At 44.4% G+C, this 20,648-nt stretch overlaps 1 protein-coding gene across 4 annotated transcripts in view; it reads right to left on the bottom strand.

Moving 5' to 3' along the window:
• LOC139578394 (F-BAR domain only protein 1-like) overlaps positions 1-12,337 on the bottom strand; it is a 42,461-nt gene extending 30,124 nt beyond the window's left edge. For all 4 annotated transcript variants that reach the window (XM_071405905.1, XM_071405907.1, XM_071405906.1 and 1 more), the window contains exon 1: positions 12,189-12,337. The gene's annotated coding sequence lies outside the window, so the exon portion shown is untranslated. The remainder of the gene's footprint in view (positions 1-12,188) is intronic.
• Between the last annotated feature and the right edge of the window lie 8,311 nt (positions 12,338-20,648).

Raw genomic sequence — 20,648 nt, 5'->3', positions numbered from 1 at the left:
ACTGGAGGCAGGAGGAAACATAGCAACAGCTGAACATACGCCCCCTGACCCCCTATAGCGTTTCCCCACCCATCCACACTGCCTTCCACTGTGGGGGATTTCATTCCTGCTCAATTAGCTTCTAGCTATCTGCTCATCATGAATAATAGTAGCCTTCCAAGCACATAGCAAAGATGAATGAGTGTAAAAAGTGTGTGTGACTCTGCAGGCGCAGCGTTTCTCCAGGGAAGGCCTGGCTGTAGGTTCCCTGTTATTTTGCTGCGAGGAGAGGGTAAGAGGGGATGGTATGGTCCCTGCCTGGATGTGTTACATTGTGCTGACGGCAGGGCTTTCTCTCTGCTGGCACAGAGGAGTGGCTGACCCTAGCTCAGGCAGGACAACCTGCTGCTGGACAGGGGCACACACACAATTAATTAACTCAGCATTGGGCCCCTGGAGGGTTCTCATTTGGCAGCACGGCTTAGGGCTGAAAGTGAGATACAGCAGCCGCTACCAAGTACCCACTCTGCTCTACAACACTGATAGAGAAGAAGAGGAGAGGTGGAATCAGTTAGACAGAGGGATCTGTTTGGCTGTGTAGCTGGATCACTGGCTGGTGGTGGTGAGTGGTAAGCATAAAGTGCCAGGCTTCACACATAGTTGCTGAGAGGAGAGATTGGTGTGGGGCTAGAATCCTCAGTGGTGTAGTGGAGACTATACACAGGAATATATATTTTTTATTTAACAGTCGCCATGCACGCTGACAGTCGCCAGGTGTACGCCGTTTCCTCCGACACATTGGTGTGGCTGTCTTCCGGGTTAAGCGAGCAGTGTCTCAAGAAGCAGTGCGGCTGGTTGGGTTGTGTTTCGGAGGACTCACGGCTCTCGACCTTCGCCTCTCCCGAGTCCGTACGGGAGTTGCAGCGATGGGACAAGACTGTAACTACCAATTGTATATCACGAAACTGGGGAGAAAAAGGGCAAAAAAAATCTTTTTTAAAGGCTATGAAATAAAGTTGATTTGAAAACCAAAAGAACAGGAGTGTTTATAAATATTTCCCTCAACATTTCTATGGTCGGATTTTGGCTTGGCTTCTTAGAAGCAAGTTAAGTCAGGTCTCATAATATGAAGTAAAACATCCAGGTATGACAGGCTATAACCGTCTTCTGGTAGATGGAAAGGCTTTCTCAAAAACCTACTCAATTAAATGTTAACTAGCTACAAAGTAGCGTATGCCTACCAGAATTATATGATTACCTGCATCAATCCACTGGGTATTTGTTTGCAAATGTGCGCTACAGAAACACACTAAATCAAACAGTGCTAGGTGCTACACTCACAAATGAACATTTCTTACATTTTTCCCAGACCTCAAAAGTGGTCTACTGTTATGGTTTAAGCATTATTGTGGACTTAGAAAACAACAAAATTGGATGTTCTAGGAAATAAAAAAAAATTGGCTTTGAGAGCGACCAGAGGAGGATCTCTGTTAGGAAAATGTGTCGCCGGACAACCTGACCGGGAAGATTTTAATTTACCAGCCCCATGTGTATTGTGCGTCCCATTACGGCATCCACCCCAGGTGCTCAGAATGACACAAACCACAAATATTATGGTCATTCATTTTAACACGCCATGCAACCCCTGTAATGAAGCAGCCACTAAAATATTTCCAAAATGCAATTCGTGAGAAAACACCATTCTAAACACTGCACCTGATGCGAGCAGTATATGACAGAGATGAAAATCTCCATTAGAAACTTAGAAAGACGGTGAAACTAGGATGGGTTGTTATTATAACTGCCTTCGGCTTCTGGACAACGATAGAAAGTTGATATGAAAATCAATAGAACAGGAGAGAAATGGCATTAAAGGAAGTCTTTCATGCAGCTGTCAGTGAAAAGCATATCAAATAAGCATCTTGACTAGAATTTGAATGTTGAGACAACAAGCTTATGCATTCATCGCTCTCCAGAACGATGCACTCCGCTCTCCAGAACGATGCACTCCGCTCTCCAGAACGATGCACTCCGCTCTCCAGAACGATGCACTCCGCTCTCCAGAACGATGCACTCCGCTCTCCAGAACGATGCACTCCGCTGTCTCCTGCCAATTCTTTGATTCATTGTGTGAAAGGTTTGCTGTTTGTTTCTTTTTATCAATTCACCATTACATTTGTTACCAGTAGTAAATGTACCGTTAATCCCCATCCTTTGATTACATTAATTTATGTTAATGCATTGTATTAGCCTACTAAAATTAGGCCTACAGTCAATACCATTCTGATTCTCGAAGTGGAAACGTTACTTGTGAGAAAGAAGTTTTGGTTTATTTCATAACCATCATGTACAACTTTTTTCATGGTCTTTTGTTTGGAGTGCTCCATGTGAGCAACGAGCATGGGTTTGGCTCCTCTGTCCTGATGTTGAGGGAGCGCGCGCGCCTGAGTAAGCATAGAAGTTGTAAATATGGCACTGGAACTGACCATGTATATAGTATGCTTACTAACTTAATCATCTTATTCTTATTTCTATCCCATATATCCAGTGGAAAAGTCATAAAATAGCTTTCCCTTGCGCAAAAACAGCTGTCGGTCCTGAGCTAACTGGCAAGAATAGGCTAGTTGATACAATGTTGCAAGTTCGCTAGAGACTGCTTTCCTGGATCCAGTTGATTTATTTGATACAATGTTGTACTTCACTAGTTAAAGCTCAAGTCAAGACAGTATCAATATATTTTCTACGGCTTTATGTACACTACCGTTCAAAAGTTTGGGTTCACTTAGTAATTTCCTTGTTTTTTGGGAGAAAAAAAATTGTCCATGAAAATAACATCAAATTGATCAGAAATACAGTGTAGACATTGTTAATGTTGTAAATCACTAATGTAGCTGGAAACGGCAGATTTCTACATAGGCGTACAGAGGCCCATTATCAGCAACCATTACTCCTGTGTTCCAATGGCACGTTGTGTTCGCTAATCCAAGTTGAATAGCTAATCCAACCAGAATAGAAAGAGTGGGAGGCCCCGGTGCACAACTGCGCAAGAGGACAAGTACATTAGTTTGAGAAACAGATGCCTCACAGGTCCTCAACTGGCAGCTTCATTAAATAGTACCCGCAAAACACCAGTCTCAACGTCAACAGTGAAGAGGCTCCAGGATGCTGGACTTCTAGGCAGAGTTCCTCTGTCCAGTGTCTGTGTTCTTTTGCCCATCTTAATCTTTTCTTTTTATTGGCCAGTCTGAGATATGTCTTTTTCTTTGCAACTCTGCCTAGAAGGCTAGCATCCCAGAGTTGCCTCTTCACTGTTGATGTTGAGACTGGTGTTTTGCGAGTACTATTTAATGAAGTTGCCAGTTGAGGACTTGAGGTGTCTGTTTCTCAACCTAGACACTAATGTACTTGTCCTCTTGCTCAGTTGTGCACCGGGGCCTCCCACTCCTCTTTCTATTCTGGTTAGAGCCAGTTTGCGCTGTTCTGTGAAGAGAGTAGTACACAGCATTGTACGAGATCTTCAGCTTCTTGGCAATTTCTCGCATGGAATAGCCTTCATTTCTCAGAACAAGAATAGACTGATGAGTTTCAGAAGAAAGTTCTTTGTTTCTGGCCATTTTGAGCCTGTAATCGAACTGAGCAATCAGGGGAGAAGGGTCTTGGTCAGCGACGTGACCAAGAACCCGATGGTTACTCTGAAAGAGCTCCTCTGTAGAGATGGGAGAACCTTCCAGAAAGACAACTCTCTCTGCAGCACTCCACCAATCAGGCCTTTATGGTAGAGTGGCCAGACGGAAGCCACTCCTCAGTAAAAGGCACGACAGCCCGCTTGGAGTTTGCCAAAAGGCACCTAATGTACTCTCAGACTATGAGAAACAAGATTCTCTGGTCTGATGAAACCAAGATTGAACTCTTTGGCCTGAATGCCAAGCGTCATGTCTGGAGGAAACCTGGCACCATCCCTAAGGTGAAGCATGGTGGTGGCAGCATCATGCTGTGGGGATGTTTTTCAGCAGCAGGGACTGGGAGACTAGTCAGGATTGAAGCATGAACGAAGCAAAGTACAGATAGATCCTTGATGAAAACCTGCTCTAGAGGACTCAGGACCTCGGACTGGGGTGAAGGTTCCCCTTCCAACAGAACAACGACCCTAAGCACACAACCAAGACAATCCAGAAGTGGCTTTGGGACAAGTCTTTGAATGTTGTTGTGTGGCCCAGTCAGAGCCCGGACTTGAACCCAAAGGAACATCTCTGGAGAGACCTGAAAATAGCTGTGCAGCGACGCTCCCCATCCAACCTGACAAAGCTTGAGAGGATCTACAAAGAAGAATGGGAGAAACTCCCGAAATAGAGGTGTGCCAAGCTTGTAGCGTCATACCCAAGAAAACTCGAGGCTGTAATCGCTGCCAAAAGCGCTTCAAAGTACTGAGTAAAGGGTCTGAATATTTATTATGGGGTATTGTGTGTAGATTGATGAAGAAGAAAAAAACTATTTAATACATTTTAGAATAAGGCTGTAACATAACATGTTGAAAAAGTCAATGGGTCTGAATACTTTCCGAATGCACTGTATTTGTATTTATTATGGATCCCCATTACTCTTCCTGGGGTCCAGCAAAATTGAGGCACTTTATACAACTGGCATGCAGATCGTTAGAAATGTTAGGATAAATTGCATGCTTCCCCAAACTTGAAACTCATGCGCCTCCTGTTTAGTCTTTATAACAGAATTGCCTCCATATTTCCACGGTTGGATTTTCAAGCAAGGCAAGTCATGCCTCATAATATGAAATAAAAAATTCAGGTTTCAAACAATTAAGTATGTTTCAAAACGCATACTGCCTCCAGCTCACAGCTCACATTGTGGTGGGTGAACATGCTAATAGCCTGCCTACAGTAGTTGTTTTCCTCCTGGGCAATTTGGCTGGCAGCATTGTATTTATCGCCTTTTCTTTTTTTGGGGGGGGGGGGGCTGGACCAGAGATAAACAAAGATTAGAACAGTGTTGTGCATTGGGATTCCTCTGGTAATTAATATTCCACAGGAGCTGATCATGGTGGGCTGATGTAGATGGTACTGTGGTGGAACGATTTGGTACAAGCTGACTCACTGAGGCTCACACAGAGGGTCAGAGAGAGAGAGAGCGAGCGAACAGCCTTCTCCATGTTACACAGCTCAGAGGTGGGTGGACTGATAAGGAATAATTCAAATAGCACATAAGGGCTAGTAGGCCTAGTTCCTTTCTGTCTCACCAGCTTAGCATTAGTGAGTTTGAAACAGTAAAACGTTGTGCCGCCTCCACCCTGGACTGGGCTGGGCTCCTGCCCTTTCCCCTGCTGATTGTGAGAGTGTCAGACAGGCTAGTGGTGGCTCAGTTTAAGACCACAGCCAGGGCAACGTTACGCTATCAGCAGCACACAGCAGTGGAGAAGACAACATCAGCACCTAGAGCCCAGGCTGCAGTCTACAGTCTAATGCCATTGAAAGAGCCAACAAACAACTACTGACAAGAACCAGATGGACTACCAGAAAAAATTAGGGCTTAACAAAAAAAGCCCCTTCCAGTCCCCCCCAATAAACTGTCCCCATCCTCTTGTTTTGGCAGCAAATAAATGGCATCTCTACACCCATATTGCGCCTCCCTCTCTCTTCCCCGTGGTGGAGGGAATTGAAGTGGGGCTACTGGCAGATGCTTCTCTCTGGGTTGACAGTTCAGCGGAGGCTCCCTGCCTGGTCCTTATATCCCCACACCCCCCTCCTTCAGCTCATCTCTGTTAAGGCATGAGGCTGGGGGGGAAATTGACCAACTCCCACCTTCACTGACAACCCCAGATATCCGCCTCCTCCATCTTGGAGAAGAGAGAAAATGGGTCAAAGTATTGACTCGGCCAAGAATCGAGTGAATACGGTCTGCTAGGCTATTAACAGTCCCATCTGTCACTGGCAGTGAGGTGGGAGAGGAGAGGAACAGAAAGAAAGGGTGGGTGGATAGTGAAACGAGACATGTAAAAGAACAGACAGGCCTAAGGCTTTTAGACAGAACAAACTGAGAAGAGGGGAACAAGACAAATGGAAGAGAAATGAGAAAAGTGCTACCACCAGTCAACACTCTCCTACACTAAATGGCAGACTGATATAGGAGCTCTAAAAGCAGTGACCTATAGCTAAATCCCCAATCTCAGGTGTAACACATCTATGATGCGTCTTGCCAAACTGTCGCAGCTGTAGGCGTTTTCCAAGGACAGCGACAGGGAGAGTAGCTACTGCACTGCAGAGTCTGTTGCTCTGTCCTTCATCAAACCTGATTTGGCAGGGACAGGAGGAGAGAATTCCCCCGTTAGACCCATTCTGCAGTACCCACTACCCTCCCTGCCCACCTGCCAATGACGATGCTTCCAGAGCCAGGTCTGTGAGTCACCCAACAGTGACTGGCACATCTGTCCACATGGAGCTGGCTGTAATATGGACCTACTTGGTCCTGTTGATTCATTCAATGTGATAGGGACAGACCATTATCAAGTTTGAAAAGTGTTAATGTCACATGCACAAGTACAATGAAATGCCTTTCTTGCCAGCTCTAAACCCAAAAATGCAGTAATCAATATCATCAACATAGTAGTAAAAATAACATACGGTAGAACAAAAACACAAGAAATAAAAATAAGAACACAAGAAAGTAAGAAGCTACACACAGTGTCAGTTCCAATACCATATTTACAATGTGCAGGGATCCTGGCGTGACAGAGGTAGATATACACAGGGGTAAGGTGACTAGGTATTAGGACATATGAAAAACTAAGTAGCAGTAGTGCATATGATGATTGTATGTGAGTGTGTGTGTGCAGAGTCAGTATAAATATGTGTGCATGCTATGTATGTGGAGTCCTGCGAGTGTGCATATAGAGAGTGCAAAAATAAACATATACATAAACATAAATGTAATACCAGGGTCAACTCAGTCTGTGCAGCCATTCCTTAAGCTATTTAGCAGTCTCATGGCTTGGGGATAGAAGCTGTTCAGGAGCCTGTTGGTGTCAGACTTGATGCACCAAATCACATTTGTATTTGTCACATGCGCCGAATACAACAGGTGTAGACCTTAGTGAAATGCTTACTTACAAGCCCTTAACCAACAATGCAGTTAAGAAAAATAAGCTTTAAGTCAAAAAATTGAAAAGTAATAAATAATTAAAACAGCAGCAGTAAAATAACAATAGCGAGGCTATATACAGTGGGTACCGGTACAGAGTCAATGTGCGGGGGCAACGGTTAGTCAAGGTAATATGGACATGTAGGTAGAGTTAAAGTAACTATGCATAGATAATAAACAGGGAGTAGCAGCAGCTTAAGGGGGGCGCTCTGGTACAGCTTGCCGTGCGGTAGCAGAGAGAACAGTCTATTACTAGTGTGGCTGGAGTCTGACAATTTTTAGGTTCTTCCTCTGACACCGCCTGGTATAGAGGTCCTGGATGGCAGGAAGCTTGGCTCCAGTTATGTACTGGGCCTTTCGCACTACCCTCTGTAGTGCCTTGCGGTCAGAGGCCGAGCAGTTGCCATACCAGGCAGTGATGCAACCAGTCAGGATGCTCTTGATGGTGCAGCTGTAGAACCATGACAAATCTTTTCAGTCTCCTCAGGGGGAATGGGCTTTGTCATGCCCTCTTCACTACTGTCTGGGTGTGAGTGAACAGGGAGTACAGGAGGGGACTGAGCACGCACCTGAGGGGCCCCAGTGTTGAGGATCAGCGTGGCGGTTGTGTTGTTACCTACCCTTACCACCTGGGGGGCGGCCCGTCAGGAAGTCCAGGATCCAGTTGCAGAGGGAGATGTTTAGTCCCAAGGTCCTTAGCTTAGTGATGAGGTAAGCACATGCTCAGAGTACACATCCTGGTAATCCGTCTGGCCCTGTGGCCTTGTGAATATTGACCTGTTTAAAAGGTCTTACTCACATTGGCTACTGAGAGTGTGATCACACAGTCGTCCGGAACAGCTGATGCTCTCATGCATGCTTCAGTGTTACTTGCCTTGAAGCGAGCATAAAAGTAATTTAGCTAGTCTGGTAGGCTTGCATCACTGGGCAGCTCACGGCTGTGCTTCCCTTTGTAGTCTGTAACAGTTTGCAAGCCCTGCCACAGCCGGTGTACTACGATTCAAATCTTAGTCCTGTATTGACGCTTTGCCTGTTTGATGGTTCATCGGAGGGCATAGCAGGATTTCTTATAAGCTTCAGGGTTAGAGTCCCGCTCCTTGAAAGCGGCAGCTCTACCCTTTAGATCAGTGCGGATGTTGCCTGTAATCCATGGCTTCTGGTTGGGGTATGTACGTACGGTCACTGTGGGGACAACGTCATCGATGCACTTATTGATGAAACCAGTGACTGATGTCAGTATCGCTTGCCATGCGGAAGCAGAGACAACAGTCTTTGGCTTGGGTGGCTGGAGTCTAACAATTTTCCGGGCCTTCTTTCAAAACAGCCTGATATGAAAGGTCCTGGATGGAGCTCAGCCCCAGTGATGTACTGGGCTGTCCGCACCACCCTCTGTAGCGCCATGCGATCAAGGGCGGTGCTGTTGCCATACCAAGCAGTGATGCAGCCAGTCAAGATGGTCTCAATGGTGCAGCTGTAGAACTTTGAGGATTTGGAGGGCCCATACCAAACCTTTTCAACCTCCTGAGGGGAGGAGTCACCTTCTTCACGACTGTGTACTTGTGTGTGTACCATTTCAAGTCTTTCGTGATTTAGACACAGATGTCAAATGTTCTCTCCCTCCTCTACCCAGGCAGCAGAAGAATAATCAGGCAGAACCTGAGTATGCTCTCCTCCATGCACCCCATTGTTTGGAGCTGAATGTGTTGTTTTCCCTGTAGCATACGGTGCAGTCCAGTACAGTCTATGACAAGGAGCCAGCCTGCCAAGCATCACTTCCAGCACAGACCCAGCACTGAGCAGAGCATGACAGCATGGTGAGCACTGGCAGTCCATTCAGAATGGATGTCTGAACATGGCATTATGGCATAACAAAACATCATACAAATCAATTAGGTAAGAATACATTTCCATAGTCCAGCTGCTAATTGAGATGACAAGAAAAAATAAGAGGATCCATCTCATCTCCTTCAGCATTGTTCTCTTTTGGGTCACCATGTGCTTTTGAGTGACCCAGATTAGAAACATGAATGGTAACACAAGGTGCTGAACATCAGAAATCTCCTCCTTTCCTACTGCAACATCCCATATTATTTGGAATTCCACAAAATAGATCTGACGTCACAGTAGTCAGTCACCATGTCAACAACCTGTGATACATTTCGACCTGGGAAATTCTATTATTGAGCTCCACTTATCACTGGTCCACTTAGCACAGCTTGAAGTGAACCCGTAACCCAACATAGAGTGAGGTCTGTTCCTGCAGCCAGCCCCACGGTGGATACTCGTGGCCAGAGAGATCCATCTGCTAGAGACCCTATGCTTAGTAGCATGGCCACCGGCTACACAGGCTCAGGCACTGCCTTCCAGCTCTGCCCTGCCTGGCAAGATCCAGGGAGTCCACGGCCAGCAGCTCTGTAGCTTACATTACAGGCAGGGGATCTCCATAATTAATTCACCACCACCAACAGTAGCACCATACTATACTGTATGGGCCAGCTGTGAGGGCAGAGGGAGCCAGCTAAATCATGAGGACTGAAAATCCTTAAAGCTAGAATCCTTAATTGAAACAATAAAGCGTTCTCCCCATTTCACTAAAAAGATAGGAGATGGGGAAATGTAACCACTCTCAAATTCATAGACAAAGCTATGGACCCCAGAAAGAGTAGCTGCTGCTATTGCAACAGCTAATGGGGATCCTAATAAAATAACAAATACTAAGAACTGATCAAATGTATCATTTTCACCATGTTTTGAGGCTATACAGTGTTTGTTTACATTTACGTTGTTTACAAACATTGGCATAAAACAAGCTTACATTTTGGGGTTCTGATGGGGTACGACAGTTGAACTAAGTTCATGAGGCATTTATAAGTTATATTCTTAAAGAATCAATGGGTATATATGATTAATTTATAAGTTATAAAATGTATGTAGCAACTAAGGATTCTAGTTAAGGATCAAGTGATACCCTTCTTTTCCCCAGTGCCATAAAATTATTGAATTGAGTTAGCCCCCCCTATATTGATATGGTATTCTCCTCGCCGGCTGAGGTGGCCGGCTCTGCAGGAAGGCTCTGATCAGGCTTTAGGCTAATCAACAGCAAAATACAGAGTGAGACAGTCAATTCTAATCTAAATGCAAAGTAGGACTCTTATTCCCCCTGGCCTTGCCTTTCTCCTCTCCCTCCTTGCTGCTCCCCACATCGCAGCCTTTTAGGGGCCGAGGCAAGGCTGAGTGATGTGGATGGTGTCTGACGGTGAAGAATGTGCTGTAATTGCGGCATGCTTCAGATGTGTCTCTGTCCTGGGAGGAGAGCTAGCAGGGACCTGATGATGGCAGCGGGTAGAGAGCGGCTGCTAGGTGCCTGCCTGGCCCCAGATCAACAGGCCTGGCGGGGGTCAAAGCCTCCACTGTTAAGCTCAGTGTGATCTCCATCAGTAAGGGCCTACCTACTGGGACCAGCAGCAGCAAGCACCACACAACCTCAGCTCACCCCTCCAGAATAACTGGATGGTTATGATTTCAGATGCAGAGGTTCTGAGTTAAGGGATGTTGAGCTGGCTTCAATAGGTACCTGATTAGAAACTGGACCTCAACCCACCCATATTTCTCACTATGATTATCAGGTGAATATCTGCCTCTCCATAATGAAAAGTTAATAGAGATGAGACAGAAAGGTAGGTTAAGCTTTCAGAGTGCAACTCATAAATAAACAGTATTTTTTTAAAGATAAAATGCTTTGCGGAATACATAACTAAATACTCAACTACTCATGAAGTCAACTGGCAAGAGGCCATGAAGTTGGTACATATTTCTTAATCTAATTGAAACTCCTCCACCTCACATCTCTTCATTCCCAGTCCCACCCACACATCCATGAATCACTACGCTCTCTCACCACTCAGCACTAGCAGAGTAGAGGGTTTCACTTGATCAAGACATAAGGGAGGGTTTTCTTCACCTCTCAATATCAGTACTTATATTACTTTTTCAACACCGATCAAGAAACTTGTCTCTATGAAGGTTTCTGTTCTCTGTTTAGAAAACCATGTAGATTGCAATCTGAATAAAGAAACAACATCAAGTGTGCATTCATCAACCTCTTCTAAAGCATTTTCATATAAGCCTAGTTGGTTTCAAACCAGCTTTAGAATAAGAGCTAATGGCATTATATTTTTTACTTTGAGAAGATTAAAACACAATTGGAGAACAGGTGTCAATGTGGAATTGTACTTCCACTATCATCATTATTTAAAATAAAAAATGTTACACGGGGTATTCCATACAATGCTAAATAGAAAACCTGGCAATTTCTGGAACAGTTTTCAAGTCACAGTAACTTTCTAGACCTTTTATCAACATCATGGTCATTAGATAAATCTCTCTGGGGTCATTGATTGCTGTTAACATCTGGGACTATCCCAGGAGGATATGATTCTACCAAGATGAATATAAGGGATATTCTCTCTCTCACACACACACACACAGTAAAAAATAAATACAAAAATGTTAACCCCCCTGAAAAACATCAAAACAGTGACAGTCAGAGGTGACTTTTAGTTCTTCCAACCAGCAATATCATCAAACAAGTTCTCATGATCAAAATAAACATTGTCAAAGCACTCGATTAGTCGAGTCTCTAATTTCGCTACCTTTAAATATAATATATTTGATAGGGCGGCAGGTAGCCTAGCCTAGCGGTTAAGAGCGTTGAGCCAGTCACCGAAATCTGTCTATGTGCCCTTGAGCATGGCACTTAACCCTAACTGAGTAGTCTTCCATAATTAGCCATCAAACGGTCTACTTAGCAAATATAACAAGTAAACCTTAATCTATATTTCTGATAATTTAATAATATAACATTTCCAATATCCAGTTAAAGGTTGGCAGCAAGCTTAGGTAAAAAACGTTGTCAGTTGTCTGCTACTGATAGCGTGCAAGCTTGAATTCTACATTGTCTTCTGTCATGCTGCTGAAGACGGCAAGGCATTATGCAGTTCCCCGCGCTAGTTACAAAGCAAGCAATTTTACAGGACCCAGCCTAAATAATAGTTAATTACCTGTATTTTTTTTCTGGAAAACCTTTATAGTACATTTTCCATCTTCAGTCATTCACCTGTCCAGCTCCAGCCATAGTTGTATAATGCCCAAAGTGATTTGATAGTAGGCAGAGGTACAATATCTCTAGGCAGTTTTCAGTGTGCGCGCAAATTCCCACCCATCTGTCCCTATTGGTTGACATACTTGTCAATCAAGCCTAGAGAGCGATGTTGTAGGCATAGCAACCATGTGGAGGCGGGTCCTCGAGAATTTCTATGCGCCAATTGGATGAAAAAATATTATTCTAAACATAACGCCCACCTGTTAGTACGCCGCTGTGTTGGCCAATGTGGGCTTCCATCAATAAAACGGACGTATTGAAAGCCAGATTAAAGGGGGTATAATAATATATTCACATTTCCTCATAGATAAAATGTGTAATGTCATTTGTCTTTCAAGGTCGTGCAAGGTCATAGAACAAAATGTAACAAACATTTTATTTCCCCCTCCCTTCGACATACTTTCCTCATAAATAAAGCTGCATAGTAAAAGATTTATACAAATGCAAAACCCAAAGGTGGTCTCCCTGGGGTGGCAGGTAGCCTAGTGGTTAGAGTGTTGGACTAGTAGCCAAAAGGTTGCAAGATCAAATCCCTGAGCTGACAAGGTATAAATCTGTTGATCTGCCCCTGAACAAGGCAGTTTAACCCGCTGTTCCTAGGCTGTCATTGAAAACAAGATTTTGTTCTTAACGGACTTGCCTATTTAAATACAAATCATTACCCTTCTTTACCAAAACACATATAAGAATGAAAGAGACTGCTTGTCTTCAGTATGAACATTGTCCATTGACTGCATAGAGATACTGACCTGCTGGCCACTTCGGTCACAAAAGACCAAAGGACCATTATTTACAGTCAATAAAGGGACCCTGACATGCCACACATCTCTACAGGTGTAAATGTGGAGCAAAATACAGCCTCATTGTTTCATGTCACTCCAAGGATAAAGCAGTTGGCGGTGGTGTCACTGCTGTGCTGGGACATGGTCTGGGGTAGCAGTGAGGGGTGATTCAGTGTCGGCGGTGTGATGGTTAAGCTCAAGGTCTAGTCAAGGTGGCTTTTGCGGTTGTAACTCTTCTCCAAGTACCGGCCACAGACCTTGCAGGGGAACTGGTAGCTGTCGTCAATGTTGTTCTTTTTCATGTGCCAGTTGAAGTGAGGCCTTCTGACAGCAGGTGGAGCCACACACCTCACACCTGGTAGAGAGGGAGCAAGGAAGAGGGGTGAGGCAAAGAGATAGACAGAGGGACACTCATAAGGACCACAACACATATATCAAACAAGTTTAGAGTATACTTTCAGTATAAAATAAACTGAAAAATAGTCATTGAGTGCTGTTGCTATGACAGATAACACTCACTGAACAGGCTTCTCTCTGCGGCAGTGGATGAGAAAGCGACTATTGGTGTGGAACACCCGGGCACAGAACTCACAGATGTCCCTCTGATCTCAAGACAAAAGCCAGAGTTCGTCTTGACCATGTGACTGAAGAAACACAGGGCCCTACAGGGAGTGTAAGAGCAGGTGAGCGTCCTCTGGTGGAAGTGCTGGTACTTCATTTGATGCTGAACGAAAGGTGCGATAAGATAGAATGGAGTTCAGTGTATTTTACCTTGCGATGACTGTAATAAGTAGATAATGAGTGGTCATCTTCAGCTATGCTGCTAGACACTGAGGTACTGCAGAGAGGAGAAGACTTTCCCACAGCCGTCAAACTCACAAGGCGAGATTGATTTTGGTGTTATTTTTATGGGAACATTAAATTAGGATGACAATAAACAGATAGTAATAAATTAAGTGATAATGCACAAAACTTTTTTTGCTGACAATCTCCTTCACTGCAGCCGACGTGAGCAAAACATTTAAAAGTGTCAACCCTTGCAAGGCTGCAGGCCCAGACGGCATCTCCAGCAGCGTCCTCAGAGCATGCGCAGACCAGCTGGCTGGTGTGTTTACGGACATATTCAATCAATCCTTATCCCAGTCTGCAGTCCCCACATGCTTCAAGAGGGCCACCATTGTTCCTGTTCCCAAGAAAGCTAAGGTAATTGAGCTAAATGACTACCGCCCTGTAGCACTCACTTCTGTCATCATGAAGTGCTTTGAGAGACTAGTCAAGGACCATATCACCTCCACCCTACCTGACACCCTAGACCCACTCCAATTTGCTTACCGCCCCAATAGGTCCACAGACGATGCAATCGCAATCACACTGCACACTGCCCTAACCCATCTGGACAAGAGGAATACCTATGTGAGAATGCTGTTCATCGACTACAGCTCAACATTTAACACCATAGTACCCTCCGAACTTGTCATCAAGCTCGAGACCCTGGGTCTCAACCCCGCCCTGTGCAACTGCGTCCTGGACTTCCTGACGGGCCACCCCCAGGTGGTGAGGGTAGGTAACAACATCTCCACCCCGCTGATCCTCAACACTGGGGCCCCACAAGGGTGCGTTCTCAGCCCTCTCCTGTACTCCCTGTTCACCCACGACTGCGTGGCCATGCACGCCTCCAACTCAATCATCAAGTCTGCAGACGACACTACAGTGGTAGGCTTGATTATCAACAACGACGAAACGGCCTACAGGGAGGAGGTGAGGGCCCTCGGAGTGTGGTGTCAGTCCTACAGTTACATCACTATGAAGTGCAACAAAGTGGTCATAAATTTTTTCAACATGTTCATTCACATTTTATTTCCTTCTTGGAAGATTAAATAAATAGCGTCATTAAAACCTGCTGGGTGAAGGGACATCCTTCTCTCCAGTGATTTTGCCTTGGGTTGTCCTCATCACCTTTATCATCATTATCACATTACATAGGCAGCCAGCCACCTATTGAAACATAAAATTAGATCACCATAAGGTTGGGTTGATTACGATTTGAACAAGAAATACATGCAAGGAGTTGTGCATGAAGCAAACTATTCAACTTTACCAATCCTGCCATGACTGCAAGGACTCTGCTGGCGTTGTGTCACTTCCTGCCGCTGAAGCTTCCTGTGTATTCTCGTTTCCTGGATATGACCAAACAACATAGTGATGTTGAGTCAACACTGGCATTTCAGAACTAATCAGGAAATTCTGGATAATTGTCACGTCGGTATGAATGATTCGGGAGACAGGCGCAGGAATGTGTAATAATGTTTTTATTATACCCAAATTACGGCGTGCAGTGTAAAGGCACGGGATGAAGACCAAACAAACACTATACAAACAAAAGAGCGAGGAGTACCTCGAATAAATAACACAAGCACACAATGATTAACACATGGGACGAGACCCATAATCATCTGTGCAATCCACAATGGCACGAAAGCCAAAACACACAGCACAGGTACTCACACGATCCAACGGACATTGTAACAATAATCAACAGGACAATGGTAAACCAAGGGCACACTTATACAATTACTAATCACTGGGAACAGGGGCCAGGTGTGCGTAATGAAAGTTCCGGAGAGATCCGTGACAATAACATTTCTTATTAATGAACCTGTTGAGTTGCTCTCTCCAGAGTTGATGGTTGTCTGGTCCACCGTCTCCTCGCCATCCCTACGCTAGGGAGTTTTAAGATAACCTTAAGAAATGATTTATAGGCAAAATACTTTAAAACTGCACAGGCTTAAAGAAAGTATACTTGTTTTCAATGAACGTTACATGGTAATCTATTTGATTAATTTTACGGTTTCCTCCCTGCTGATGAGATGTATGTGAGATGTATTTTGTTTTCATGTTATAATCTTGTGTATATTTTGTTTTCATGTAATTTCATGAGGACCACAATGGAAATACATATTTTTTCTTTTTTTGTGTCATCTTATAGGATTTTAATGGCATTGTACTGTATCCACATGTGTGGTTGTATTGTGTTTCAAAATTTCCCCCCCAAAATCCTGGTTGTTGTGCCTCCACTTGGGTCACCATGGGCCTTGCACCATCACAACCCCTGGTCCTCCTCACAGTAAGACAACGCCTCCCTGTGACACTCTCCTTCTTGAGCTCCTTCACTCCTCTCCTCCCTTTGAACCTAGTTGAACCTGAAGGGGTAATATCTCCCTCAACATTGCCTCCGTCCCCTTCTCATGTCACCCCCTCTTATTCACAGCCACTCTGACTAGGTTGCCATGAGAGCCGATGTCCTCCTTCCCAGACACCGTTCTGCCTCTAACACATCCGAGGGTTCTCTTATTTCCTTCCCCTGAGTACATGGGCATAGGCACTCCTCTAGAGGTGGTAAGTGCTTTGGGCCTCTTCTCTGCTTCACTGCCTCTCCCTTTGACTGGCTGGCCTCTGTGCCAGCTGCCTACTTCTCCATGGCAGTGCCAGACTGGAGGGTGGGTGGGAAGGGGCACTGTTGCCGGTGAGTGTGGACCAATAGGACGTAGCGATGCAGAGATTCTCTTGATGTCAGTAAGGCAGCCATGTCCCCTTTCATACTTCCTAGTGGACCATTCAAAAAACAGGCTTACATATACAGTACATATTCACATGAATGAAACTGTAAACTGTATGTTATGGGGGAAATGTCTTTACCTGAGCATTTGGCAAACACTTTAGAAAAATAGCTGAAGAGAAGAGAGGGGTAAGAAATTTAGCAAAAATTAATAACAGCCAACATAACATTACTCCAATGTTATAGTTGTGTAATAAAGATGAGCCATAAATATTGTGTGCCGTTTGTTACCAGTGCCACCATCAACACCAGTCTGGTCTGAGGTCTTACCTCAGCAGTAGGTAGTGGACGAGCTCAGAGTGCAAAGAGAAGCCCAGGTTCTTCAGCTGACCCTAGGTCTGCAGGCATGACCCTAGATGCACTCAAGACTTACTCCGCTGCGCGTCTATCTCCATGTGCCACTGTCATCCGACGGCTTTTGTAGTAGATGCCGACGCCATGGTCAGAGGGTCACTAATCTGGTCCATCAGCACTGGCATGAACAACAGGAGAGAGGCCAATGATACAAGATATCTCAATGTTAACTTTACACTGGCCACTATAGTTATTGTAATACCATATAATTTATTTGTGTCAAAATATGACAGTTTAAATGATTTCCCCCATCCTTTGACACCTACATTTACATTTTTACAGTTTTCTCATTTAGCAGTTGTTGTTATCCAGTGTGACTTACAGTTAGTGCATTCATCTTAAGATAGCTAGGTAGGACAACCACATATTATCACAGGCATAGTGAGTACACTTTTAATCAATTAAGTAGTCATCTGCAAAGTCAGAGCTAGTAAGCAAAATGACAGAAGATCCCAAGACACAACACAGCAGAGCTGTGAACTGAAATGTCTGAAACACTCATGATGACTACATTCATGTGATAATGTATTTTGGAAGATTAACTGTGTAAATGTATATTTAATTATATTATACATTTGCTAATTCTTAAAGAGGGGGCCACCCATTGAGATAGATTTAGGACTCTAGCACCCAAAAGCCTGTTTTAGCATTGGCATTGAAGACTTTCATCATTTTGTCAACTGGGTGGAACTTCCGATGCGTTAAGGAAGGATAACATAATTCAATCCAAGTCATCAGGAGGGATCAGCCAATGAAATATACTCGTGAGCAATATGACAAAATATGAAAATATGCACATCCAAGTGTAGGACAGAAGAACGTATCAAAGAAAAAAGGAATGTCCTCAACTCTGGTATAACGTATCAAAGAAAAAAGGAATGTCCTCAACTCTGGTATGCTCCCATGGCAATTTAATCAGACGCCCCAAAAATACAAAGTTTCGATCCGAGTTGCATCTTCGTCAGGTCATTCACCATTGTTAAACACACCTCCTTAAATAACCGCTAGAGCCCTCAAACTCAACTCTGGACCTCAAAGCTAGTTCCACTGCGTTTTTTCATTGTTCTCTTCTAATCAGTGATTTAAACCTGAGACACCAGGTTGGTGCAATTAATTATCAGGTAGAACAGAAAACCAGCAGGCTCCGAATCTCAGTAGGGGTTGGTAATCTTCTCTAGTTGCACGGTTATTAGCGCAGTGTTCTGTCACTCATGGGGACACTACATCACGCAGTGTTCTGTCACTCATGGGGACACTACATCACGCAGTGTTCTGTCACTCATGGGGACACTACATCACGCAGTGTTCTGTCACTCATGGGGACACTACATCACGCAGTGTTCTGTCACTCATGGGGACACTACATCACGCAGTGTTCTGTCACTCATGGGGACACTACATCACGCAGTGTTCTGTCACTCATGGGGACACTACATCACGCAGTGTTCTGTCACTCATGGGGACACTACATCACGCAGTGTTCTGTCACTCATGGGGACACTACATCACGCAGTGTTGCCATGTTCATGGTTTTCCTGCTAAATTGGGCTACTTTGAAAATGATGTCGCATGTGAAAATGTATTGGTCTCGGGTTGCAGGTTTTTGGGCTATTTCTAAGTTAAACTGCAGCCGCCATGGCATGACATATTTCACTCTGACCTGCTGCTGACTGTCAGGCAATGAGGCAGGCTGTTGTTGAGGGAGTGAATGAGTGAGTGAGTGAGTGGTGGGGAGGGCCAGAGGAGTGTGTGTGTGTGTTTGTGTTGAGAAAGCACTACTGAGTCACGTGAGCGAGAGGAGAGAGAGCAGCTTTTTACCACTTGTAGGTTGGCTATTTAGATTGTCATTATAGCACTACTGAGTCACGTGAGCGAGAGGAGAGAGAGCAGCTTTTTACCACTTGTAGGTAGGCTATTTAGATTGTCATTATGGAGACACCTATTTCCAAACTTTTTTCCATAAAACATATTAACAAGCTTGAACTGATGCACATCAAGAAATAATGGAGACAAAGCACTGGAAAACGACTTTGGGTACATTACAGCACATTACATGAATCCGCTCGGAGGTGGTTTAGACTGCATTCTAATGTTTACTGCTTAAAGAAAACGGTATCAATCGAAGTGCTTTATGCATGCTCAGTTCTTGGGTCTCGGGGCTGCCCGAGTGGAAATTTGAAATGGAAGTTATGGAACTAACTCTCTAGCATGGTTATCTTTATTGGGAAAAGTCCTCAATTAAACTTACATTAAGCTAAATGTGGAGAATTATACATTTGCCTCAGATGGCCATCTGAGGAGCCTTTTAATGTATGTCATTGTAGGCTACCATTTGATACAATAAATATGTTGAAATGAAGATACCACTGGAGTCATTGCAAATCAATTTGTGCCACTTGTGTAGCCTACCTGGAGCTGGCAAACCAATGTAATAAATAGCCTATAACGTCAGTGTATTGTTGTTGTAGCCTTGTGTAATGATGAACGCATTAGATTGACGGTAACAGTGGTCAGATTAGGCTACAAGTTAAAAAAATATTCAATAAATACTGGCTGTTGTTGACAAACATATTCAGTTCATATACAGTGCCTTTGGAAAGTATTCAGACCTCTTGACTAGCTCCACATTTTGTTACGTTACAGCCTTATTCTAAAATGGATCAAATATAATAAATCCCTCAGCAATCTACACACAATACCCCATAATGACAAAGCAAAAACAGGTTTTTAGACATTTTTGCAAAAGATTACAAATAAAACAACTGAAATATTACATTTACATAAGTATTCAGACCCTTTACTCAGTACTTTATTGAAGCACCTTTGACAGCGATTACAGCCTCGAGTCTTATTGCGTATGACGCTACAAGCTTGGCACACCTGTATTTGGCGAGTTTCTCTCATTCTTCTCTGCAGATTCTCTCAAGCTCTGTCAGGTTTGATGGGGTGCGTCACAGCACAGCTATTTTCAGGTCTCCAGAGATGTTCCTTTGGGTTGAAGTCCGGGCTCTGGCTGGGCTACTCAAGGACATTCAAAGACTTGTCCCGAAGCTACTCCTGGATTGTCTTGGCTGTGTGCTTAGGGTCGTTGTCCTTTAGAAAGCTGAACCTTCACACCAGTCTGAGGTCCTGAGCCCTCTGGAGCAGATTTTCATCAAGGATCTCTTTGTACTTTGCTCCGTTCATCTTTCCCTCGATCCTGACTAGTCTCCCAGTCCTTGCCGCTGAAAAACATCCCCACAGCATGATGCTGCCACCACCATGCTTCACCATTCGGATGGTGCCAGGTTTTCTCCAGACGTGACGCTTGGAATTCAGGCCAAAGAGTTCAATCTTGGTTTCATCAGACCAGAGAATCTTGTTTCTCCTTTAGGTGCTTTTTGAAAAGCTCCAAGTGGGCTGTCATGTGCCTTTTACTGAGAAGTGGCTTCCGTCTGGCTACACTACCATAAAGGTAGTGATTGGTGGAGTGCTGCAGAGATGGTTGTTCTTCTGGAAGGTTCTTCCATCTCCACAGAGGAACTCTGGAGCTCTGTCAGAGTGACCATCAGGTTCTTGGTCACGTCCTTGACCAAGGCCCTTCTCCCCCGATTGCTCAATTTTGCTG

This window comes from Salvelinus alpinus, chromosome 6 (genome assembly GCF_045679555.1).
Source record: "Salvelinus alpinus chromosome 6, SLU_Salpinus.1, whole genome shotgun sequence".
NCBI classification, from domain to species: domain Eukaryota; kingdom Metazoa; phylum Chordata; class Actinopteri; order Salmoniformes; family Salmonidae; genus Salvelinus; species Salvelinus alpinus.
This window is presented reverse-complemented; position numbering and strand designations above follow the sequence as displayed.